General features: G+C 40.1%; 1 protein-coding gene across 15 annotated transcripts in view; it reads right to left on the reverse strand.

Annotated features, from left to right (window-relative positions):
- Positions 1-24,338, reverse strand: part of LOC128942722 (poly(rC)-binding protein 3-like) — a 495,488-nt gene that overhangs the window by 89,243 nt on the left and 381,907 nt on the right. The window contains exon 5 of one of the 15 annotated variants that reach the window (XM_054285354.1): positions 6,756-6,848. The exons of the other annotated variants lie outside the window; for them this stretch is intronic. The gene's annotated coding sequence lies outside the window, so the exon portion shown is untranslated. The remainder of the gene's footprint in view (positions 1-6,755; positions 6,849-24,338) is intronic. 15 annotated transcript variants of the gene reach the window in all.

Consider the following 24,338-nt stretch of genomic DNA (forward strand, 5'->3'; position numbering starts at 1 on the left):
GGACAGCCCAGAGTGAAGAGGGACCCTGACCTGCGGCTGGGTTTGACACACTTCTGAAATTCCCTAAAACTCCTCTGGATGACTTTGGGCCGTTATTGTCCTCATGAATCCCAGTCCTCCTGCTTAACCAACAGTGACAGACAGACTGTTCCTACTGCATGATTACACAGATACAGGAGCAGAAAGTAAAGAACAAGAACCCACTTTTCTTGTAGGAAACCAGGCCAATTATCAGTACTATCTCTGCTATTAGAGGCATCACCAAGCCTACATAGGGAAAATAACCAGCACTGTGGAGAAAAAAAAAAGTATTTCTCTAAATACCACCCTCCTGTCCTCTCCCATTCCAGCCCACCAGCTTTGAAGAGGGCAAGATACAGCTCTTTGTGAATTCACTGGGCACACTTTCAGCCATCTCAATGAATGAATGGGATGGCAGAAATAAAAGAATTGTAACATTTTGTTCCATATGCTGAACCTCAAAGGTCTTGATCTCAAAATGTCACTGGTCAGAGATGTCCAAATAAATATGCTTCAGAATAATTTTAACCTTTAATAAAAAGGTACAAGTACTTTCTAAGGATATATGTCTTCAGCACTAATATAATATAATATAATATAATATAATATAATATAATATATATAAACAAAAGCAAACCCAGCACCACAGATGGTCTTTAATGACACTTAATTTACATTACAAAAGCAGAATTGGATGTTTATAGACCTGGCAAAGGATTGAAAAAGACTGCTTTACCTTCAAACTGCTACTAAAAAAACCCTCCATTTCCATAGATGTGTCCCAATGCACTACCTTTTCAGTAATGAGCGCTGGAAGATCTAATCAGAGACAGGTGCCTACTGAAACACAAATCCACATCCAGTGGCTCTTTCAGACAGCAAAATTCACCTCAGTAATTTCCCTTTTTGCAGAGAGCAAGCCAAGTCCCTCTTGAACTTTTAAACTAGGGTTTAAACGAGACTTGGGAGAGGTATTGTTGTTATGTTGACCACCTGCCTGAATGCTTAACTTAGGTATGAGGTAGATCATACAGCACACGTGTCAATAAGCCTTGTGATCAGTGGTGTCAAAGGCTGACAATACATCTAATAATAACCAGCACAGGCACCTCCATATTCAGCACTCATTGCTAGGAGTCAATTATCCACCATCTATTCAAGGGCCTTTTGAAGTCCTTCTTGTGTTACTTGAAAATGAAATTACACCAGGTCAGGTCAGTTGAAATGGCTGAATTTCTTGTTGGCTGAAGTCCACATCCCTTTTTTTCTTTTTTGGCTGTATGTCAATGCTAGCTGCAAACTTCTAGTAAAGCTGCAGTATTGTATTTAATTAATTAATTATTGATTAAAAATATGTTTTTTAATCCAAGCTAGCATTCACAGAGCTCAGAACTCCTTGGGATCAGTCAGTTTTATATAGCTTTGGCACCAGTGACTCTACCCAGAATTTCTCTAAGCCCAAACTTTTAAGGGCAACTGCTCCTTGAGTGCCCTGTTACAGCCCCTGTTTTCAGACTACTGAGGTCTGCCACAAACCTCAGTGAGATGGGAAATTCAGAACCCTAACATCTAAGCTCCAGAACAGGAAGCACCGAGTGAGCTGCCTCAGAAGTGCTTTCACCTGGCTGTCATCCAGCTTCCTACTAATCTTTTCAGTTTCAGCATCCTCCTTCTGCTATAAACTCCACCTTATTCCTCTGCTTTTCTCTTCTTACCCATTTAGATTACAAAACTGCCTTTTCCTTTCAACTACCTATAAGCTGATGTGGTATCACTGCCAGAAATTCACACTTCACATGGAAAATCATCACAATTATAAGCTTTAATATTTCTTTGATGAAGAAAACAATCCTAAGAGATGAACTGCTTTGTTAGGACATGTACATGGAAATATCTTTATGTAAGTAATCATTCCATAAGGAGTGAAGAAAGATTTCAACTAAATAAAGAAACAATGGTGATATTCTACCAATGAGCACAGAGGTATGTGCCCAATCCGTACATGTTGAAGAAAACATGATGCCAGAAAAGGGTAGGAAAGCCAACTGAAGGAAATCTGGTGCAATTTTACTCTGTCACTGATCTAGGTGATCTAAGGTGACCACTGCTCAATGTCCCCTCCTGTAGGCATGGCTAACAGACATTTCTGTTCAAGGGACGGAGAAATCTCTGGGGGACACATACTAAGAGGTAAGTTAGGGTAAAGATGGAGATGTTACAACAAAGGTCCAGAAAGAGAAATGCTCATAAATCTCAAAGCTTCTCCATGACATCAAGTGATGTGTTGCTCTGCCTCCTGGTCAAGGCCATTTTGCTCTGACCAACAGACAAGCAGTTATATCAACATCTTTGAAATGAAGTAATAAATTTTGGGTCAATCATCTCATTTCCTTTCCTTCCAGCCAGGAAGGATCAAAATATCAATGAAAAATTTAAAAATATTTTATGTCCTCTTCCATTGTACCCCAAGAAAGTTTAAGACTGAGTCTTAGATGGGTGGATGATGGTTCAGTTAAGAATACATTTGTATTGAAAAACAAACCACAACCTACATTTACAGTAAGAAAAGTTACTCCACAAAGCTGTGAGAAAGTGAAACAGCAAGACCTCATTGGGGAGCTCATTTAGAGAAAGCACAGCAGGATGTGTAGCCACAGTAAAATAATATTCAAAAAATCTGACCTAGATAACAGTATTTCTTAGTGACTAGAATTCATTAAAAATAACAGATTAAAAATGCACTGCACAGAATTCTTTGAAGCCTGAGTGTCACACTCAGATTAAATAACTGAACTTATATAAAAATGAAAGCAACTTTATTTTTTCCCTTAACAGAAAAATAACAACAAAGAAAGCTGTGAGTTCTGCTATTAAGAAGAAGTTAATAATAAGTCAGAATACGAAAAAGAGCTCTGACTTTATAGGGTTTTATATAAGTGAACACTGTCTTTGGCTATGAGTGAAAGTGACAAGCTCACAGACCTAAGTGCTGTGGGATACCAAATACAAAAGCAGAACTCAGCTAAGTCTCAAAGTTTCCATACTATAAACCTAAAGTATTTCCACATCATTTTAGTGAAAAAATATGATGATTAAGTTATGCTGTCTCAAGGTAGCAGTGTATCAGAATGTGCTAGGAAACGTCCTTTGCTACTTCCCTGCTTCTCCCTGAGTGCTATAGTAAAAATCCTTAGAAAAGGAATCTTGGGTGTGTCTCCTCACAGGGAAGAAAGGGAAATCAAGTCCTTTACTCGTTGAGAAAGCTTCTAAGTTGTGCTGAATAAAGCCCCAGGTTACTGCTCCATTTCAGCTTCTGGACTCAAAGTTAAGCATGTGCTTAAGCACTACACTAATGCCAAAATGCCTTTTTACATCAAGTCTATATTAACCTTGCAAGTAGAGATGGTTTATTTCAAATGCTTTACTTTTGTGTAAGCACGAATAAGGATGAGATTCATGGACTAACAGATCATTTTTTTCTGTAAAACTAACATGATGCATCACAAAATACCTTGTAGTTTAAATTCAAAACTTTAGATCCCTGCAGAAGGTCCTCTGGAAATCTGAAAGATACTCTCCCAAGCCAACAAAAACAATTATCAGATCTCTAGTTCACAATTTGCTAAAAAAAGGAGAAGAATTACAGAACAAAAACATGGCTTCATGCTTACCACATTTGACAAGTTTGACAGTTTCTTAAAGATTACTTCAGAAGCACCTTTGAATTGTACAACTCCTTTACAGCTGCATGGTTAGTCATGTATCATATGAGAGTATATACTTTTGCCCTGAATCAGTTACAGGAGTAAAACTAAGATATTATCTCTTAGAAGACACTAAAACAATGTAGGTAAATGCGTGTGCTCCATATTTGTTGTTATTTATTTACTGCTTGTATTTAGTATTAGCTTTCTAATTAATCATCAAGGTTTTCTTAACAAACTTATTAAAGGAGCTCAATAAGAAGACGACTACAGTTACCAGCTAACAGAGGGCTCCTTCATTCCCTGAAGATAGCAAAGCACTGGTCAACCATGCTGCAGGAAAGGAACGGTTCACTGCAACTTCTCCATTCGGGACTTTAAGCTCTCTGCAAAGCAATTCCTACTGGATTTAACAGTGGTGACTGAAGAGGTCGCTGGTCCTCCCATCCAATTCCCATACCACTCCGCTGCCACAGTTAAATCTGATGAGTTAGTGACTCCAAGTTCCCCGCCACCTCAGCTTACAGCTGCTTCAATACCAAATAAAACCTGAAGGTGAATCACACTGCCCTCAAGCTGGGAGCTGCAGTGGCTGGGGAGCAGGCACACTGCTTTTTGCTATTTTTACCTCAAGGATAAGAAATTCCAACAGAGGCAGGGCAAACTAGATGGCAGTAACTTCTTAAGCTGCCTCAGTCTGAATCAATGGAGCTCTTCAATCACAGTCCACAGAGCAAAACCCAGCCTAGTTCCCCATCTGCTCCATGTAAGTCACCTACAATAGGATTTGCTAAAGTATATTGGGATTTGCTTTCTTTTGTTGGCCAAATCACTGACAAATCTCTTGAATTAAACTTTTTATAACTCAATTTCACCAAGCAGATGAAACTTCTTGGACAGACAGTACTGCTCAGTAAAGCAGCAACGTGGACGGCTTTGGATCTTAGGCAAATTTGCAGAACCATCAGAATGAAATCTGACTGAAAGAACTTTGTGTGCACTTTGTAACTGCACTCTTGCATTTTAGAGCTGCTATTTTGAGCCCTCACAAACTGTCATCTTGCAGGGCCAGTAATCTAGAGAAAAACTCGGTATTTTGGAATGAGCGCTCTTCCACCTGGCATTTATGCAGATTGTTTCAAAAGTCCTAACATCAACTGGCACCTGTTCAAGTGTCTCTAGTGACAGCTATTCCCTGGCAGTCATCTGCAAAATCTCCCTAGCATTTTCATTCTTACCATCCAGAACCATACATTATTTCACTGTGTTCAGACTTTAGGTCTACATGTTAGGTAAAATTGCTACAAGGTCCTCCTGTTGCCTTGGAAATCTCTGGCAGCAGCCTTTTGCTGGATGCTGATTTACTGTGTTTGGTATCTGGCATTTCTGCATAGTTTCCATCATCTGGAAGTTCAAAACATGGTTAACAGGCTGGATGGCTAACACAGGCTATGCTGCTTTCCTAATGTCAGAGTGCACGCTGCCTTCATCCCCCTGCCCAAGAGCGGAAAGGTAACGTTGCTCCCAGTTTTTACCTGATTTCTTTCTACTCCAGAAGCTTTGGAAAAAAACCTGTTCCAAACCATTTTCCTGTTTTATTGTTCATTCAGAATCACGATGCTTTTTTCCTAGACGGGTGTTTCTTCTGGAGGTAACTGATGGATGTTTCTCCACTGTATAGTACAGAAAAAATCATTCCTCCCTTCCTGATGTTCCAAATAGTTGATTTGGGCTCTACATTAACCTTTGTAGCTGAAACTGTCTAAACTATTTAATGCTTAATAAGGAAGTTTCTTCTTGCATGCATGAATGTGAGGTTTCCGCTTTTAGACTCTCCAGAAAAGAGCACAGCTTGCCGTTCCTTTATAATTATTTACTTCATTTCACTTGAGGCACTTCTGTGAGGAACACTTCAGTATGACTTAGGATCTTCAAAGCTAATTTACAGGTGAAACTGACAAGAGCACTAAAAGATGGACAACTCCAATATGCCATGACACTCCAAGTAAATGGAATTATATTAGGTAAGGAGAGTGCCATTTCAGCTCTGGAACAGGAGCTTGTTCTTTGGGAAAGTGTATCTGATCTCTAACACACGAGGCGAAAATCAGGAGCAACGTGAGGACATTGGATGGAATGGATTTACATCAGTGACAGAGGAGATGACTGGTTTTATAGAATGTACCTAAAAAACTGAAGCAGACTCTAGGTCTCCTCTCCCCAACCCTGAGCCCGCCCTGACCCCTAGGATGTAATTCAGGGGGAAAACAAACAAACCAAAACTACAATTCTCACCTGCAAAGATTTTGTTTTTCCAAAGATTTTGTTCTGGTCCTAACAAATAGCTAGTTTTCACACGAAGGTCAGCAAACAGATAGCCAAACATCATCTGCATTTCCTTGAATTCTCCTTTGTTTTTTCCGTTGGGAAATACAGGAAAGTCTGTCCTTATAAAGACTTCCCAAAATCTGTACTGAGGCTGTGACTAGGTGATTCTTTGCATCATGCAAGCCCCAAATTCAGTAAAGCAGTTCAATTTATATTTTCAATTTATATATTCAATTTATATTTTTACTGCTGAGCTAAAAACTCACCCATATGTATGAGTCTCATTGAAACCAGATGGATTTAAACACATACTTTTACACAAGAGAGACAGACTTAACCATTATGTTTAACAGCTCTTTGGAGATGGGACTTAAGCAAGTCAAGGCAAGTAACGTATTAAATCCATAAGTACTGCTCTCTGCTGCTGTGATAGCACAATAATTAAGATGTGGCTGCAGAAGCGGCAAATCATACTCTGTACCCCACAAAAAATAGAAGTTAATGTAATTGAGGTACTTCAGACATATTGTTGGTTGCATCATGCTCCTGACCCTGTCTTTTGGGATTATTTTGTCTGATTTACTTCACCAGGAACAGACGAGTCCCAATTTCCACATGAAGAATTGCTCCCGTAATTGGGAGAGAACAGATTTTCAAGTTCAGATAAGGTAAAATTAATGTGCCAAAATGTAGGTAACTCACCTGAGGATGAGCCCCCTCAGACTACTGTCATAAATCATCATTACTTCAGTCCCTACTCCAGACACTGGAAGAGGCTGTCGTTTAAGCCATTGTCTGAAACACAATTTTGGTGACTGTAAAATCTCGTCTGATCCACAGGTATAAATCCAAATTAGCCACACTGACTGACAGTTGTATTGTTCTCAAAATCCTTTATATTGAAAAAGTTTATGTACGTAGAATTTACCATCAGAAATAATATCTTTAAAAAAATTAAAATCTCATTGCAGATGGAGACAAGCAAATGACTTTCAAATTATTTTAGAAAAGCTCTTTTGCATTTACTAAAGCAATGAGTTTTAATATCCCCACCTCAGACTTGAAAGCCCAGAAATACTTCTTTAGCAAGGCAGCAAGTGGAGATCAAGTAATAAACGCATTTATAACCTAATTCTGTGATGATCATCACATGATGATCTCCACATACATGTATATACATACATAGATTTTTAACTTTATAATGTGTGAACTTTAAGAGGACATTAAAAATACATACATGAATTATTCATAACAATATTAAAATGGAACCAATATTAAAATTGAATTAATTTTAATTTAACCCAATCAAATTAATGGAGTTTCCAATTATACAAATCTTAGTACTTCTTCAAAAAAAAGTAGCAAGAAGGAATTACCATTTCCTTTTAATCTTATGATTTAAATTAAAAGTATACTGAAATATACCCTAATCAAAACACAAAAAAAGCATCAGTTTAACTGGTAAAATATAAAATATTTTATTTTATAAAAATACTGCTCTCTGTTTTGCTTGTGGTAGTGCTCCTCAGACTTATTACTGCAATTCTCTTGCAGTTTGGTTAAATGTCAATGCTCCAATTACTTCAATAGTCAAACTGTGTGCTATTTTCACCACAGAGTCATTCAGGCTTGTCATGTTTGACAAATCCAGTAATTGAGATGAACTCTTGGAGAATACTGACATGTAACCAGTCATTTCCTACAGCAGAACATTGACCTCTGCAGCACAAATCACAGAGGATTTATTCAGCAGCTTGAAAAAACAAACAGGCTTGTTAAGTTTAAGATTATCATTTCATACATCTCCATTCATTTTCTTGTTTATTCACTTTCTGTTCCATTGGGGTGGGAATTAAAACATTAGGGGCACTTTCAATAAGCACAGAAAAAGGACTACATCAAATATTCTGAAAAACTATTGTGAATTAAAAATGGCCCAGTAGATTATTAGAGGCCGAGTGCGCTGTCAGTCTCAAATCCCCCCTCAGTGCTCCCTGCCCCCAAGCAGCTGCACCCCACCCCGGCTTCAGCTCATTAACAGAAGAAAGTATTATACTAATTACACAAAGTATTTATCAACAGTCATCATTTCAGTCGTTCCAGTACATTAACCCTTGCTGGGGCCCTTTTTATTTTTACTGTACCTCCTTGATGGGGTTCTGCAGCTGGTGTGTAACAATGCACTGAAACCTCAGGGCTCTCCTGATTCCCCTTGGATTCACTGAGCCAAGCACAAGGAGTGCAAAACCTACCAAGTGTGAGCTTGCTGGGCTGGCAGGTCCTTGGGTGATGCCTCTGAGACAACCATCAGTGTTTGACAGGTCTGAACAGCTACAAGCCCACCACGTTTGTATTGAAAAACAAGTATTTTGCACTGACAGCTTCTTGCAAAGGTAAAATGCAACAAAGGTCTGCGATGAGGATGCAACCCAGCTTAAATGGAATTCTGAAGCTTCCCTGTGGTCTGCATTAACTGGAGATGTGATGCTACTTTTGTTATGAAAGACACTACAGACCTTAGAATTCAGAATTCAGCCCTTCTTTGGATGAAGCACTACCATTTCATATCATGAAATTAACTCCCCCTCAAAGCAATATAACCCCAAAAAGAATGAACTTTGATCAAAAGCAAACAAAGGATAGAAATATAAGAAGATAAAGTAATTGACGCAGACAACACCAGCTTCCAAGAAATGACCTTTGCAGCTGCCAAAATTAAGCATCCCTTTGTGTGCCTCTGACTGCCCTCATCAGAGACAGTGGCTGGTCTACCAAACAGCCATTACCAAACCAGGCTTGTAAGAAACCTTGCTTCATGTCCCCTCTCCCAAAGACTTTTTGCTTGATCTTTGTCAAATGAATTCATTTATCTATTTTACAAGCTGATAGATTGTTGTTCCCTGGAGTCTTTGAAAGAAATGTATTAACTATCACAGGTCACTTCGCTTCTGCAGGGGATAAAGACCTCTTACATACTAAAGACAGCATGTCCATATAATTTTTTTAATACATTCTAATTCACAAGCAAGTGTATGGCAACCACCAAGATGAAAGCACATCAGAAAACATCTGAGAAGGCAGAACTAAGAGAAAAAAACAAAACCCTTTGTAGGAAAAAAAAAAGCTAGAAATTACTTGTGCATAATTCTATTTTCAGGAAAGTGTTCAAAATCCCAATAAAAGGGGAAAGAGTACAACTAAGCAGTTCTACTCTGACTAAACGACTACACATTTATTTCCATACTGATTCTTTCCAGTATAATTTTTTCCATTAGGTGTGCAGTGCCCACCTGAGAGACAGAAACCAGGAACAAGGCTACTTGGAGTACCTGGTGGTGTACAAAGCCTTGGAGCTGGGGAGCAACAACAATGTTCCCCCTCCATGCTGAGGTGATGTAACCCACATCAAAGGAATGCAGTTAACTGTCCCTTCAGGTGGGAACTGCAGATTCCAGCCTTTTCCACAGGAATGCACAAGATCTTCATGGAGGATGGTGGTTAGTCACTCACACATCACGCACCCAAACAGAAATCAGCCTGTGGTACAGGGCCCAGCTGAGTGAAGCAATTCAGTGCATTTGCCCTGAGGAGTCTGACTCAGAGAGCAACAGGAGGATTCACTCTCAGTACCAGTCCTTTCCAGTCTCGCAGTCCTCACCATCTCCGCTCGTCACGCACGCTGTGTCCATCTTTACCCAAAAGTGCATTAGCCGAGATCATGAATGAACTTTGTCTCTTCGCGTGACACAATTCCAGTTGAGCCTTCTAACAAGGAACAATCGGCACCAAGAAGGTCACAGGGAGGACCAGGTGCTCTCCCAAGGTACTGCAAGCTGGGTAGCAGCATTCCCTGAAGGACCAGGTGCTCTCCCAAGGTACTGCAGGCTGGATGGCAGCATTCCCTGAAGGCACCACAGTCTCCTGCACCATCTGCATGCGACTGCAGCTGCCCAAGGGGCTCCCCTAAGTGCTGAAGCACCACAGAGTCCTGATCCACAGAGCGCCTCTGGGTACCACCACAGTGCAGAGAGGACAACTCCTTGAGTTTAGCTACAAGCACTTATGGATAATGTGCATTAGGAGGCAGGAGGGTTGCTACCTCCCCAAGGCAGTGCCACAAAGCCTGAAGAACAGCACATGCGCAACACAGCGGTCAGTGCCCTGCCCTCCACTCCATCATACAAAAACTCTCCATCTACCTTACCAACTGAGGGAAACCAGGTTGTGTCCGATCTGCCAGTGTGTGCTGGGCATTTACGTACTTTTGGATTTATTTACCTCCCTCTTCCCCATCCACCTGCTGGTACATGACCACATTACATCGCTGTTCTGGACAACCTCACACCCCATGCTCCTGAGCTGATGAAACTTTTCCTTGCAGATACACCAGCCTAGCTACTCATGCCCCTGGCTTCACCACCTCCAGCAACAGTGGGACTCTGGCAGATATCATTTGCCTTTCTGTCAGTGTAGAGAAAAGCAGCATGCCAACTGAGCACACCAAAGATTGGAAGTCTGCATTAGGCTGCAGGCAGAGCTTGAGATGTTGGTTATTGTATATGAAGTTACGAACAGGCATCAGACAACTGCTCAGCCCAGCTTTGGGAATTGGGGAAAAAGGTATTCTCCTGTCACAACATGCAGTAAATTCAAATCTCATTCCCCTTCCTTCTCCACTAACTTTGAGCCAGGTCTGATGCATTCAAGTGACTGTCCCTCTTCCTGTACCTTTTTGCCATAGCTACAGAGTAGATTTGCAATGTTGTACAAAAACCCCCTAGGATAGCAATTCCTAGGCTTTTCATGAGGGCAACAAACTGTAGACCACAACAGGGAGCAAATTTTTCCAACAAACTGGAACATGACGACCTTCAGGGTATGATTAAGGAAAGATGATCCTTCTGACAGAGGGGCTGCACTAGATGCCCTTTTGGGGTGCCCTGTAGCACTCTGCTTGCAAAGCCCCATTTATTGGGCAGCATTTGTGGCAGAGCTTGCATTCCTAGGTATTACACTCAGTATAACTGGCCTGTTAATTTGTTATTTACACAAGGTTATCTATCTCATCTGGTCACTAACACACAATTCAGATTATTTTCCATGACTGTTTCAAATTTTACTCACTGGTAAACAGGGGCAAAAAGCAACACTTATTAGCTGGTGGCTAATAAATCAGATATGCTTTCCAACATTTCACTTACACTGCCATACAAAGCAACCTACTGTACAGGAGATGGTTGCTAATGATTATATAAAAAAAATGCTATACAAATCTCCAGACTTACATGATTTTTTTCCGTGCATAAACATCTGCTGCCTCATGAAGTTTATATTTTCTTTTAATAATCAGTATTTCTCAAGGAACATTTTAAGGTCTCAGAGATGGTCAAAGTCAGTTTTTGCTGACTGATTCAGAATCAGCCATATCTCTTCTGACAGTCTGAAAACAGATTATAACATCCTGTTTGGGTTTTTTTGAGGCAACATCCTTCTCTGCAATCAAAGTGCCAGTGAGTCAGATGTTTGCATACCTAGTCTGAAAAAAAGACTGCTCTTGCAAAAAGAGGCAACAGTGAGGGAGGAATAAAAGGGCAGAAAGAAAGCATTATCTAGGATTTAAAATTGGGAAGGCAAGTGACTCAGAGGAGCAAAAATGCATAGGAATAAATAAGGAGGGTTGTGGCTTATGCCTTCCAAAGCTGCTACATTGCAGGGTGGCCTGCATGACAGGCAGGCAGGTTTGTTTAATTTCAGAAGACTCCAGGATGAAGGAGAAGAAAATATTACTTGCAATTTATGTTTAGGGATATATTTTTAATGCTGTAACTCTTTGGGGACAAATACAGGACAGACATCTTGCTGCTGTCTGGTGGAAGAAAAAAGACTCTATTAAGAATATTTGCCCAAAGCTGTAACAATTTAAGGAAGTATCAACAGCCTTACATCAATAATTAGATCAACAAGGGGCAATGAAAGGCAAGTTTATTTAAAGACCAGAAAACAAATGCATGTTGTGTGCTATTGATCATATTCAAATGTTTAACTACACCGTATTAAAGTGTAATTTTTTTCTCAGTTACAAAATTAACACTCATTTTCTTAAAAAAAGTGAATTTTTCAGAATATTTTAGGTTCATTCACAGGGTTTTGTTTTTTCTTTTTTTTGATTCACAGATAGTTGATGCTATACTGGCTTACAAAAGTTAAAAATACCTAAACATATTCTAAGTGTAATGGTTATATCTGTAAAGCATATAATAAATTGCTGTTAATAATACCTAATGAAGGACTTATTAACACATCTGGAATCAGAAGCCAAAGGGTCTAACATTCCCTGAACAATAATATATTCCTTTAAAATCACAGTAACCATTTCAGTCTCAGAAAGAATTAGTTTTGATTAAGTTCTGAATACATTTGCTCATGTTAATAAAAGTGCTCTTTAATATTCCTTTTATATTTACGTTGCCAGCAACTGTACTAAGTTCTCTACAGAAAAGATGAAATCCTTGCCTTGGCAGGTGATGGTGTTCAGAGAGAAGAGTGAGAGAGGAAAGCCAGCAGGAGCACTGCACACACATTACTGAGCACATCTGTGTGCAGTGCTGTCACAGAGCGTGCTCTCCCCAAGCGCCACTCGCAGCCTCACATGCAGGAAGCTCTGCTCACACCGCGCTGCAGCCCACAAGTCACAGGAAAAAGGGAAGAGCCTTTAGGGCTGGTCCTAACAGGATCCAAAGGGCACAAAGTGGGTGATTGTCTTCTCCTGTGAGCACGGCAAACTGAGATGAAACACCCTCATTTACCCGTAACACTGCTCTCACAAACTCAGGGATGTAGAGAATCATAAAAGAACATTAAGTAGTCAGGGCTTTTGGTGATACTAAATGAGATCTTTTAATCATATTTGCTTTATGTGGCTCTGGTAGCTATGATGCTTTTGGCAAAATCTTGTTTGAGTTGCTAGAGCATAATATAGAAACCTAGACTAAGATTTTTTCATTTATTCTGAGAATTGATACAATTTGGGCCATTCTAAGACAATACATCCTATGGCACTTTTTACTTTTTAGCCATAAAATTTGTGGTTATTATATAGAATTTTTAACATGTAAACATGCATAGATAATTGTAATATGCAGTCTATTTTTTATAAGTACACTTGTATATAATTTATATAGTATGTAATATATTTAATGTACATTTATACAGTATGCTGTACTATGCCATTTTTCCTTAGGACACTGCAAAACTCTTTGTATTGGCTAAACAACAGGAAACAACAGAAGATGTTATTTATTTATTATGCATCTTGGGCTTGCTATGTAACTATTTTTTTTTCCTCTTTTACATCTGTTTAATTAAAGTGAGAGTGTCACACAATTCTAAAGGGGAAAACCTGAACAATGAACTGTACAAATAGGTGTACTGCACCACGACAATCTAATACCTAACCTCAATATCATAAAAGCATTTTACAGACTTTATCTGCATATTTATCTGTTCCCCTTTCAATCTGGAAAAATGGAGTAGCTGTTGAAAATACACTGTTAATTGTTCTCAAACATCTGTGGAATAACTCTTGAGAAAATATGAAATCAAAAGGGTACCTTTAATAGACGGTTTATTTTTTATATCTCCCTCATATACACATTCATAAATGTATATTACATACATCAACCCCTAAAACTAATAGGAACCTTCAAATCACTTTCAGTAGAAACTGAATTTTTATTCCTAAAGGCACAAACTTGCAGATACTGCCTACACTGAAAATGAAGCTAACATAAAAGTTTCCAAATGAGAAGGAAAAAAAGAAACAATTCTTCACACAATAAAAATAAACAATAAGGTGCAAAAACATATGCACACACACACAGACAGAGAAAGCCTGTCTACAATAAGAAATTATTTAAACTAATGTTTCTGGTTGGTTTTCATCGCACCAGAACCCTATCAACAAAATTATAACCATGTATTACAGACTGCCTAGTTACTGTTAACACACATTTAATCCTGCCAAGGCCAGTTCTACAGCAAACATTATCAGTGTGCAAACCACAAATGAACAAAATTACCATCTGCACACTGAAGAACAGAATTGCTAACATAATTATATCTCTTACATGTAGTAAGTACACAGTTGTTTAAAATTTGGACTTACAACCTGTTTTTCAAATAATGGCTTCAGTCTGCTTCCAAGTCACCAAGCTAATGGCTGTAATAAGTAGCTATACCTCTTAATCAGAGAATGTCACAATAAGCATAGTGCATCTATCTATCTAAGCTTTTTTGGCCATGTTATTATGGTTTATGAGCAGTTTTACCACCCATATGTTATGCTGTCGTGTTCTTCTAAAAGCTGGTTATTAGGATTAAATGGAGAAAGTGAAATATGACTGCCTGTATAAATTGCAGAGATGAATGCTGATAAAAGCAAGGTGTCCTAGGTCAGAGGAAGACATGTCATATGTTGCAGGGTATGCCACTTATTTCAGCAGGAAACCCACACAATTTGCTTGAACTCTGTCAGGCTTTCTGACTCATTGCCACAGTTTGGTTTCATATGGAAAACAACAGCTGATCCTCATTTGTTTCTACCCTAACATGTACCATGGCGCAACCACTAGAATCAATCCTTCTTTTCACCAATTTTAAAGCCAGATGCTGTGATGACTGTGTTATTCATCACATTAAGACCACTATACCTCATGAAAAATTATTGATATCCCTTTCTGACCTTAACAATACATCAAAATTCAGAGGACTACTTTCATTAGAACAAAAAGTTTGCAATGAAATCTGACATCCTTAGATGCAGACACCTTCACGTTTGGTACAAAATACAAGAGATGCACAATGGGGTATAACTAGAAAACAAAAGAAAACCCCAAAAACCCCAAATCCACAAAGAACCTTGGCTGTGCAACCGACAATGAATTATGACTTGCATAAGAACCAATACTGTAAGGCTTAATTGATAGAATTCTCATTCTGTGACATTTTAGCAGAAAAAACCAGGAAACAATTAGTGTGCTCTGCTCAGCACTGAGGAGGCCACATTTTGGTGCATTGCATTTGCAGGAGGTGTGGAGAAACTGAAGAGAATGTATAAGAAAGCAACATATTTAAGAGAGCTCCTGAAGGTCTCATTGAGAAGGAGAGACTGAAATGTGGGGTTTCCTTGCCTTATTAAAAGATGAGAGCTTTCTGAGAGAAAAAGGTTTTTATAAATGAGGACAGTGCTGGTTTTCTCTGTATCTGGACAAAAAAAAAAAATCACTGATTTAACTGTAAATTAAAAAAAAAAGGGTAAAAAAGAGAAAAAAGGAATAATGCGGTAATTCTGATTAGTAAGAGAGCAGACCTTTCAACTAAAAGGATCACAAAACAGAGAAACAGACTATTGCATGCAATCCACTTCACTGCAGATCTTTAAGGAAAAAATTCTGTAAGAGATAAGGTAGCCATAAATAATTCATCCTAGCAGAAGTAGATGACCTTTACAGAGCACTTCTAGCAGAAGCAGTGTAAGAAGCACGGTGGTCCTCAAGGCAAAGGGGAAGAGATGAGCCCCTCTCCTTCTGTAGCATGGCTTTCCATCCCAGATGAAGAAGAAGGACTGGTAGAGGTTGGTGCTCTCATCCAAGGGCCTAGAGGAGTCACTCTCACAACTTCTCTACCCTCCAGTCTTGTATTTCTCAGACTGACAAGATAGGGCAGCCTAAAAGAGCTGAATGACAGAATTTCCCTTTCCCTGCACACAGCAGAGTCAAACAATGTAATTTCTTCAGAAGTCCCTCTGTCAGCACATCATCCAAAAGCCATCTGCCATTTCCTAGAGCTGCCTTCCTGCAGTCCTCCTGATCCTCCCTGCAGCCTTTGCTGTGACCCTCTGCCATGGCCTCCCAAGCCTTCTCAAATCTTTGCATGGGAAACAGCTCCCTTTGGACTGTGGGGAGCAGTCTCCAGCTCCTGTAGGAACCAGGCTACACAGAGGAGCTAGATGACCTCTTCATACCTATCCTGACAGCAAGACTGAGATCCACCCATGGTACACTATGGTGTATTGATCAGCAAAACACAAGCTAAAGCACTTCTGCGACATTTTTTGCTACATCACTAGAATGGCAATGTCATAACTGGAAGTTCGTGGACTTCTCTAGGGTGAATTCTACTCTGTTCCCAAGTTTTACAATCCTTCCTTTCAAACGTACACATCTTTAAATGTCTCTTCTGCTACTGCAGGAGGAAGGATTCCTTCAAAAGAACATAAAGACTACACATTGAGAAGAGACCTTTTGTTTTTTTGGTTTTTTTTTTGTAGCTGCCTTTCTGATTGTGGAAAAGGCCTTTGGCCAAAACTGGTCATGTCCAGTTCCAGGGAGTTTTAATTCTGCACATGATGGGCAGCCCTGTACCAGAGGCAATGTGGCAATGTGTAGACAAACAGCATCCATACCAGTGTTCTGGTGACCTTATGTGCTGAATGAGCCCACAGCTGGCTGCTGAAGTAAGTGGGATGCCAGCTGATGAAGCGCAGCACTGGCGCTGCGCGCTCGCGGTGCTGCACCTACTAATGAGCTAGGCTGCTGTGCTCTGCGGTAGCTCAAGTTTCTGTGGAGCTTTTATCTTCAGCTTCAGTGAGTTACAATAATCCAGCCTGGTAGTGCAGAACGTGTTCATCACTACCGCTAGATCGACGCCAAAGAAAAGGGAGCACAGTTTCTTGAACAGCCAGAAGCAGAATAATTAATTTCTGACTATTTCTGGCATCTTGGTATTGAAGTACCAGCTAGATTAGAATGCTGCACAGAACTCATAATGCTTTGAAAAAGGAAGGTCAAGTGTTTTCCCAGAGAAAAGGGGTCAGTGCCTGTTCTACTTCCACCAAATCACTCACACTAGAAACATTGTTATGCTGTGGCTTGGATACACCGCAAGCCAGCCACTCTTGCTGAGTAATTTAACAGGATATTGTGATCTACACGTCAAAACCAGTAGGAAGATCAAGTATGGATGTTAATATGATTTAAAAGGTACTTTGCAGTAGCAACAGCTAGAGACACAATTAGGTCCCTGTCTCTGCTAGTCAAGGAAATATAATGGAAGATTAGTATAAGTAATTACATTACACTGGTCAAAATAAAAGAGCTAAGCACTGCATTTTCTTTCATGTCTGTACTCATTTGCCTGCTTGAAGTGGCAGTTCTTTAATGCCTTAGCTGTGATAATACACTGTGGAAGCTTTATTACAGGTGTACCTTTACCATTTTGTTCACTTCTTGTGAAACAAAACTAAATAATGGCAGCACAAAATGGTACTTTGCAACATATGCTGGAACAAACACCTCTCTGATACACAACAGCCAAACATTATCATGGAGATGCAGGAGAGGACGGGCAATCTTCAGCACCCTGCTGGTAGCTAAGTACCTCCTTGTAGTGACGTGACAGCCTAAAATGCTCAATATAAACCATCTTAGCTGTTGGGAAAAAAAAATCCCATCCCAGAAAATTAATCCTTAAAGCGGTAAAATCCCCACATTTTCCAATTTTCAGTGTTCCGCTGAAACAGCCTGCCTTGTTAGTGCGTACTAAAGCAAACAGAGTTTAGCATTAGCCAGAGGTAGCTGCTGGCTTTTCATCCCAACTGGAGGGCAGGAAGAGAGGGAGGGAAGGACTGGCTTTTCCCAATGACAGAATCTAGAATATGGGTTGTGGAGGGGCACATGCACACAGTATTAACAAAAAACCATGATTACTAGGATGCTTTCCCCTCTGACATAGGGCAGTGAAAAAGAGTTGCACATACAGCAGGATAAACATCTGACCATCCATGGAGACCTCAAGACCTGCAGTACTTCATGCAACAAATAATACCCTGTACTGCAACAACCTCGAGTCAGCGTATGTGACTGATGAGCACATTGTACTCAAACAGCCAGACGTGATCAGAGCATGAGAACTTTTATCCTGAGCCATGTGCCAAAGGGTGCCTCTCTGCCTTACTCATTCAGGCCTTTCTGGGATAAAACTGCCTCACAGTATTCAGAGAGGATACAGGAACTTTTCCTTTCCTTTTCCTTTGTCCCCCTACTGTGGCCTCCTGCTTTCTGTTACCAGCCATAGTTGCAGTGCTGGTATGAAGCCACAAGCAGGCTGGCAGAGTGATGCCCTGCACAAGATGGCTGGACAAAGGTGAGCCAATACAGCATCCACACCATTCCCACTCCAGGGAAGCAGCAACTGTGACTTGCAGCCATCTGCAGGCACAGGCATCAACACAGAAGTCCCCAAGGAGCAATTCAGATTTTAGAGATCTCGGCCATGTCAGGAGAACACACACCTTCTTCTACACCCCTTGGAGCTACAACACACAGTAGTGGGGTGCAAACCTTATACCTAAGAATATCCTTCTACCCATTAAGGCTTATAAATGAGCTCAGCATAATCCAGTTCTACTAGTGATGGTCCACTGGGCATCACTTTTTTAAATACTGACAAAGATTAAGAGTTCAGGTTGCTTCCTCAGCCCATGAATTTCATATAGCATTACCAAGCAGTACTCAGTAAATCTTCAGCTGCTGCTATAAAATGAAATAAAATGACCAATAAGCACTATTTTTAACGACAAAACATCTTACTCATTATGCAAGATATGCTTCTGCCATTCTCTGAGGGAAAAATGCCTAATTACTTACATTATATCTCACTGGAAATACAACAAATAAAACAAGAAAGGCTATTGAAGGATGAAAATAATGGTACCATGTGGTACAGGGCCTGACCTTAGGAGAGAGAGGTATTTATCCAGAAGATAGAGAGTTTTGAGAAAAGCACTGCCAATTAGGGAAACTGTCTCCCATCAAGGAATACTCATTTACCTAAATAATATTTGCTTAAGCTTAACCCACACTGTTCTGTTTGTGTGTGCAGGGATGGAGAACAGTGGCATACAAGATGGATGAAATCCCGACTTCTCACCCTCAATGTAACTTCTGCTGCTCTTTGGGACTATAGCTCAGTGCAATTCAGAAAGGTATTTTTCTCAAAACTTTTAGTGGCTGTCACTTATGTCTGAACATATGGTCAGTTTGACAAAATCTTTAACAGCCTTATGGCTTAATACCTGCATACATATATATGCTGGTCTTACCTTAACAATGGTATAAATCCCTATATTTCTTCCTTTCTGCTGATTCCCTGTCACTTGCACACATTTACACAAGGAGGTACATACTGAGAAAAAATAATAGTAATAATATTAAGTAATGACATTACATTTCTGCAAACACAATGGACAGCCATTTCTGAGGAAACCTCTGTATCCTCCTCCACACAAAACCTGTGAATGTCCAGAACAGATGCTACCTACTAGTAGTCTATAAAGCTGCACACCCATAAATGTGCTGGATGTGCTTGGTTATCTATCAGATATGCATAAAGGTAATGGTGTGGCACACATTAGAATTCATTACTGCACTTTTTGGGGTGCTGTTTCTTTTTTCCCCCCAGAAGTATATTCAGGCAAAATCAGTGGCCTCCAGAAAGGGTAGATGATGCTGTGCACAGCTTGGAAATCCATTCATGAGGGAGAGTGACATGAAAGACGTATTAGATAGCTGTACTTTCTGGGGCCACAGTTGTCATTTTTGTGGAGAGGCACCTGTTACAGCAAAAGTGCTTACCAGATTTGACAAAATGAGGTGTAAGTGGACATGAAGCCATAAAAATCTATACTTAAAATTGAAAGAGCAATTGTTTAAGAGCACCACAGCCATCATTCCTACACAAGCCGTACAGTACTGGGAAGAACACTGATGCACTAAGATTAGTGTGAAAGGTTCCTAGCAATGACTACCTGCTAAATACAATGCCATTAGAGAACAATTTCCTATTAATTAAATGCAAATACTTTGATATGTGACTGAGCACATTACATTACCTAGTATTAGCATATTAAGTACAATTTAAGCCCTGTTGTCAAGCATCTGAATTTCTACCTAAAATGGCAGTTGGGCAGAATACAGTATTTCCACACTAGGGGCAGGAAGGGGGACTGGAAAACTTGGTGAGGCGTGAACAATTGAATTTCAGCAAGGCAATGGAAAGGACATTGTTGGGCAATTACAGCGCTCCAGCGTTTGCCATCCGCAAAGGCTGCAGTCATCTGCAGCGACAGCGTGGAGCACGGCTCCCCCAAGGCACGGCACTCCAGTTAAATCAATTTGTCAGGAGCGGGGCTGCTGCCTCCCTGCTGCAGAGGAGGCCCACCGGAGCGGGGGACAGCTGGGGCACACAGCTGTCTCTCTGCAGCCGATCAATTAGAACATCAAAATTCGTCTGCTAATTAGCAGGCATGTACAGAGGGGAAAGAAACCTCCTTTAAATGAATAATTTCCATGTATTAATGAATTCCGTGACATCCTCCATTTAGTACCCAGGCCAACAAGAAGAGACACGGCCACAAGAAGCACCAGCTAGCACGACGAGACAATTTCATTATTGCAAAAGGTGATCCTACTACTGAGGTGAAAATAAAACTCCCTACAACTAAAAATTTGCACTTCCAATATCAGTGAAAGAAGACACACATCTAGTAGAGCTAATAATGTTTGATCACATTGTAAACACTGATCATTGTAAGACTGCATTGAGAGCAAATACAAGTGGGACGAGGAAAAATACAAAGCACGGTCAGCTTGACATGCTGCTTGCTTTGGAACATGCTGAAAGTCCCTTGACTTCTGTGATTGAGAACTGGGCTTCAGGTCAGCAGTTTTTATCCTTGATTTTATTTATTTTTATATTCAACTTTTGTGTTGCTATTAGAACAACATTTACTGTTTATTCACATGTTGCAATGTTGCTGAGGGTGTTTTTACAAGAGAACTTGGCCAAAGTCAGCTGCTGTTCCAATGCCATTTCAAGACTTAGCAGGAGAAGGTCACTAATTTTTTTTTTTTTTGTCTGACAGCTTTAGCTTGTTTGGCACAGATATGAAAACACAAACCAACACTAACATACTACATTTTTCATCAGATCTCAGAGCGTAGCTGTTAATTCTTGCACACAGAGCTCCCAAACCTAGCAGAAGCCAGATACATTGACTGGTAATCCACAGAAAATTGATTTCTTCAGTTGGGAAGAGCCCCACTAACCTCCTTTGTTACTTCCAGTGCTTCACCCATCACAGCTTAATTGCAATGGACTTGAGCAATTCTTCTTTGGATACAACGCACAAACTTTTATTCTTGAAAGTTTGTCTAAGAATGATTGTACAATGCATATTATTGTTGTAAGTGCTCAAGGAAAAGAGAACAACGGTGTGGAGAGGACTAAGACAAAATGACCTCACAGAAACAGCAGCATAGTAAAGGAAATTCTAAATCTGGCATCTGCAATAACCCTACTGCTCATATGAGCAGCTGACTCACTAAATTCAATACATTTTCCCAAGGAGTTAACTTTTTTAAGCTCAGTTTTCCTACAACTGTATGTTGTACATGTAGGAACCCACCACTGTAGATTTGATTTTCAGGCCATTTGGCATCAGATAACCAACTGCAAATCATTATTTTGAAACAGATCGCTGTAATCCGCAGCTCGATGAAGCCACAACACAGAATTCCTACTTGGAAACTATATTCTTTAACCTGACAAACAGGTGCTAACTGCTTACCTTGTTCTCAGATCTCTAGTTTCTCACTAAGATCTTTCCCCTTTTATTCTTTTAAGGACACTCATTAAAACCAGAACTGTGTTAGAGGGCTGAAAACGCACAGCCACACAAGATCGTCGGTATGTGAGGAGCTGAACTCTCCAAGGGAAGGCTATGAAATGTTATTGCCAGCTCTGCTGCAGTAAGACAAACTGCCACAGAAAGCCACGTCCATTCTCATCTATTGCAGGAGGTCAGCTGAAAATAAGTCACAGAGGAAGTCAACCAAGATAGTAAAGTGCCCCCACTTGCCTTGCAATAACGAGGAGTGTGTATGAAAAATGTTTAATAATATGAGGAAGCTTTATCACCACCCTCACTTCTTTTTAAATCCTTCACTGGACTTTCATCTTGCACAATTTCTATTACTCCCAATGATGCTAATGCATGAGCTGGAAGAGTGTGACCCACCAAGTATTACAGCTTTAAGCTGCCATTTAGTATCAAATTTCTTCCTTAAGTGAGGATTGCTGAATACGTGAAGCACAGAGCTATAATATATACTCCATTAAAAGCAGTCCAGAGAATGTGACATTCTTCTTATCATATTACCTCAGTTACTGACAGAATAATATAATTATGATTCACATTGGAGTGGCCTACAGAATGGATTTAATCAAATTTTAATATAAAATATGGCCACTTAGAGCATATTCCATTCAGTGGCTTGTGCAGTCAAGCTTCTGGGTAGGGAGAGGAAGTGCAGCTATCATTCCCAGTAACAGGACAACAATTGCTTTTAAGTCAAATATGGCATCAGGATGGTTAAGCACACATTAGAGGATGCATTGGTGTCACTGCTATTGTGCTGTACTATGTATATAATTCGGCATGGATGACTGCTGTGTCACTTTCAGTCCCTTAAGCTTACAATACAAAGACCTCAAAGAAATTGGTATCTCAGTGTGTCTAGCAAGGAATACGTAATTCATTCACTAAGAAAAATTCCTAAGCTTGTACATTCAGGCAGACCAAGTGGCTGGATTCTGTTCTGAAGGACATTAGTGCAAATTCAGAGCATAGTCATCAAAAGCACACCAGTTCTAACTGTGTTGGTATCTCCTGATTTGATTATAAACAGATGGCTTAGAAGTTCAGTGTATTCCATTGATTAGATCTTGAGCAACTCCAGATGCAAGGAGATACTGTGCTAAGTGTGTAAAATTCTCACCTCATGGATAAATTTTCAGAGAATCCACTTGGGAACTCTGGTTTGAAGTGTTCAGACATGAAGCTAAATGCAGAAAAGGCACAAAGGATACAAGACATGAGAGGTGCTAGATACAAAAGACATTTTGCATGAGCTTAGGCTCATTCTGCACATCTTCTGCAGCACAGAAACTCAGATTTGCTGCTCTTCAGTTTTAAGGCTCTAGCAAGTCATTCGCACTCTGGTAGCAGGAAGAGCTGTGCCAAGCTAAAATTTCAGTGCCAGTTACCTTTTACTTTTCTGCATCCAAGGGCCTACCCATGCACTTTACAACTATTCACATTTTATCCATTTGACTATGATATCCTAGCTGTTTATGAGTTTTTCTTCCTGAAGGTAGTCCACGAATTCCCTGAATATCATTAATGGGTTTTGTTGTTGTTTTATTTTGTTGGAGTTTGGCTTTTAGGGTTTGTTTGTTGCTTTTTTTAAAAATCCCAGTCCATCTGCTACTCTCCTAGGGCTCTCATCACAACCCTTACTGCCTCAGAGCATCTGTTTCCTTTATTCTTTCCTTACAATAGATCCAATTGCTATTTTCCCTTTGCTTTCCTCTGTTAACTTCTTGTTCGTTTCTGTCTGCTATGTCTGATCATCTTTGTTCATCCACAGAATTAGCACACAGTTTGGCTGAAAGACACCTCAAAGACCATGTAGTTTCAATCCCCCTTCCATGGGCAGGGACACCTTCCATGAACGAGAACAAAACTAGAACAGGCTTCCCAAAACACTATCCAGCCTGCGATGAGGCATCCACAACTTCTCTGGCTAACCACTGGAACAATGGGTTCCAGTGTGTCACCACCCTCACTGTAAAGAAGTTTTTCCTTACATTTAATCTAGACCTACCCTCCATAAGTGTAGTATCACCACAGAGCCTTGTGAGAAGTCCCACTACAGATCACTTGTGGTCCTATAGGTACTGGAAGGCCTAAGTGTCCCCAGAGTCTTCTCTTCCCCAGCCTTCCCCATCTTCTGACCTTAGCCAAAACAGAGCAGCAACCCCTCCTCCCTGACATTAAAGTGTCACTGATTTTCAGGTCATGAACCCTGATGTCTTTTTGCCTGTTAGAAATTTACTCTTACATTCCTTTGCCTCTGTGCATGCAGTTGAAGATCATCCTTCTTTTCCACTTTTTTCACTCTGAATTCACTAGTTCTTCTCCCTCATTACAAAGTATGGGAATTGCCAGATATCCCACTTCCCACGAGAATTTTTACAAATACTGTTACAAACCCTCCATTTCCATTTTTAACCTCTTGCAGTCTGTCTTTTCACTAAAGGCTTTTACTATCTTCTTTTTGGTGAGGTGTTTTTTTTTTTTTTTTTTGCGTGGTATTTTTGCTAATT

The sequence above is a fragment of the Melozone crissalis genome, unplaced genomic scaffold, assembly GCF_028551555.1.
Source record: "Melozone crissalis strain CALT ecotype California unplaced genomic scaffold, PUWL_Pcris_2 ptg000042l_1, whole genome shotgun sequence".
NCBI lineage: Eukaryota > Metazoa > Chordata > Aves > Passeriformes > Passerellidae > Melozone > Melozone crissalis.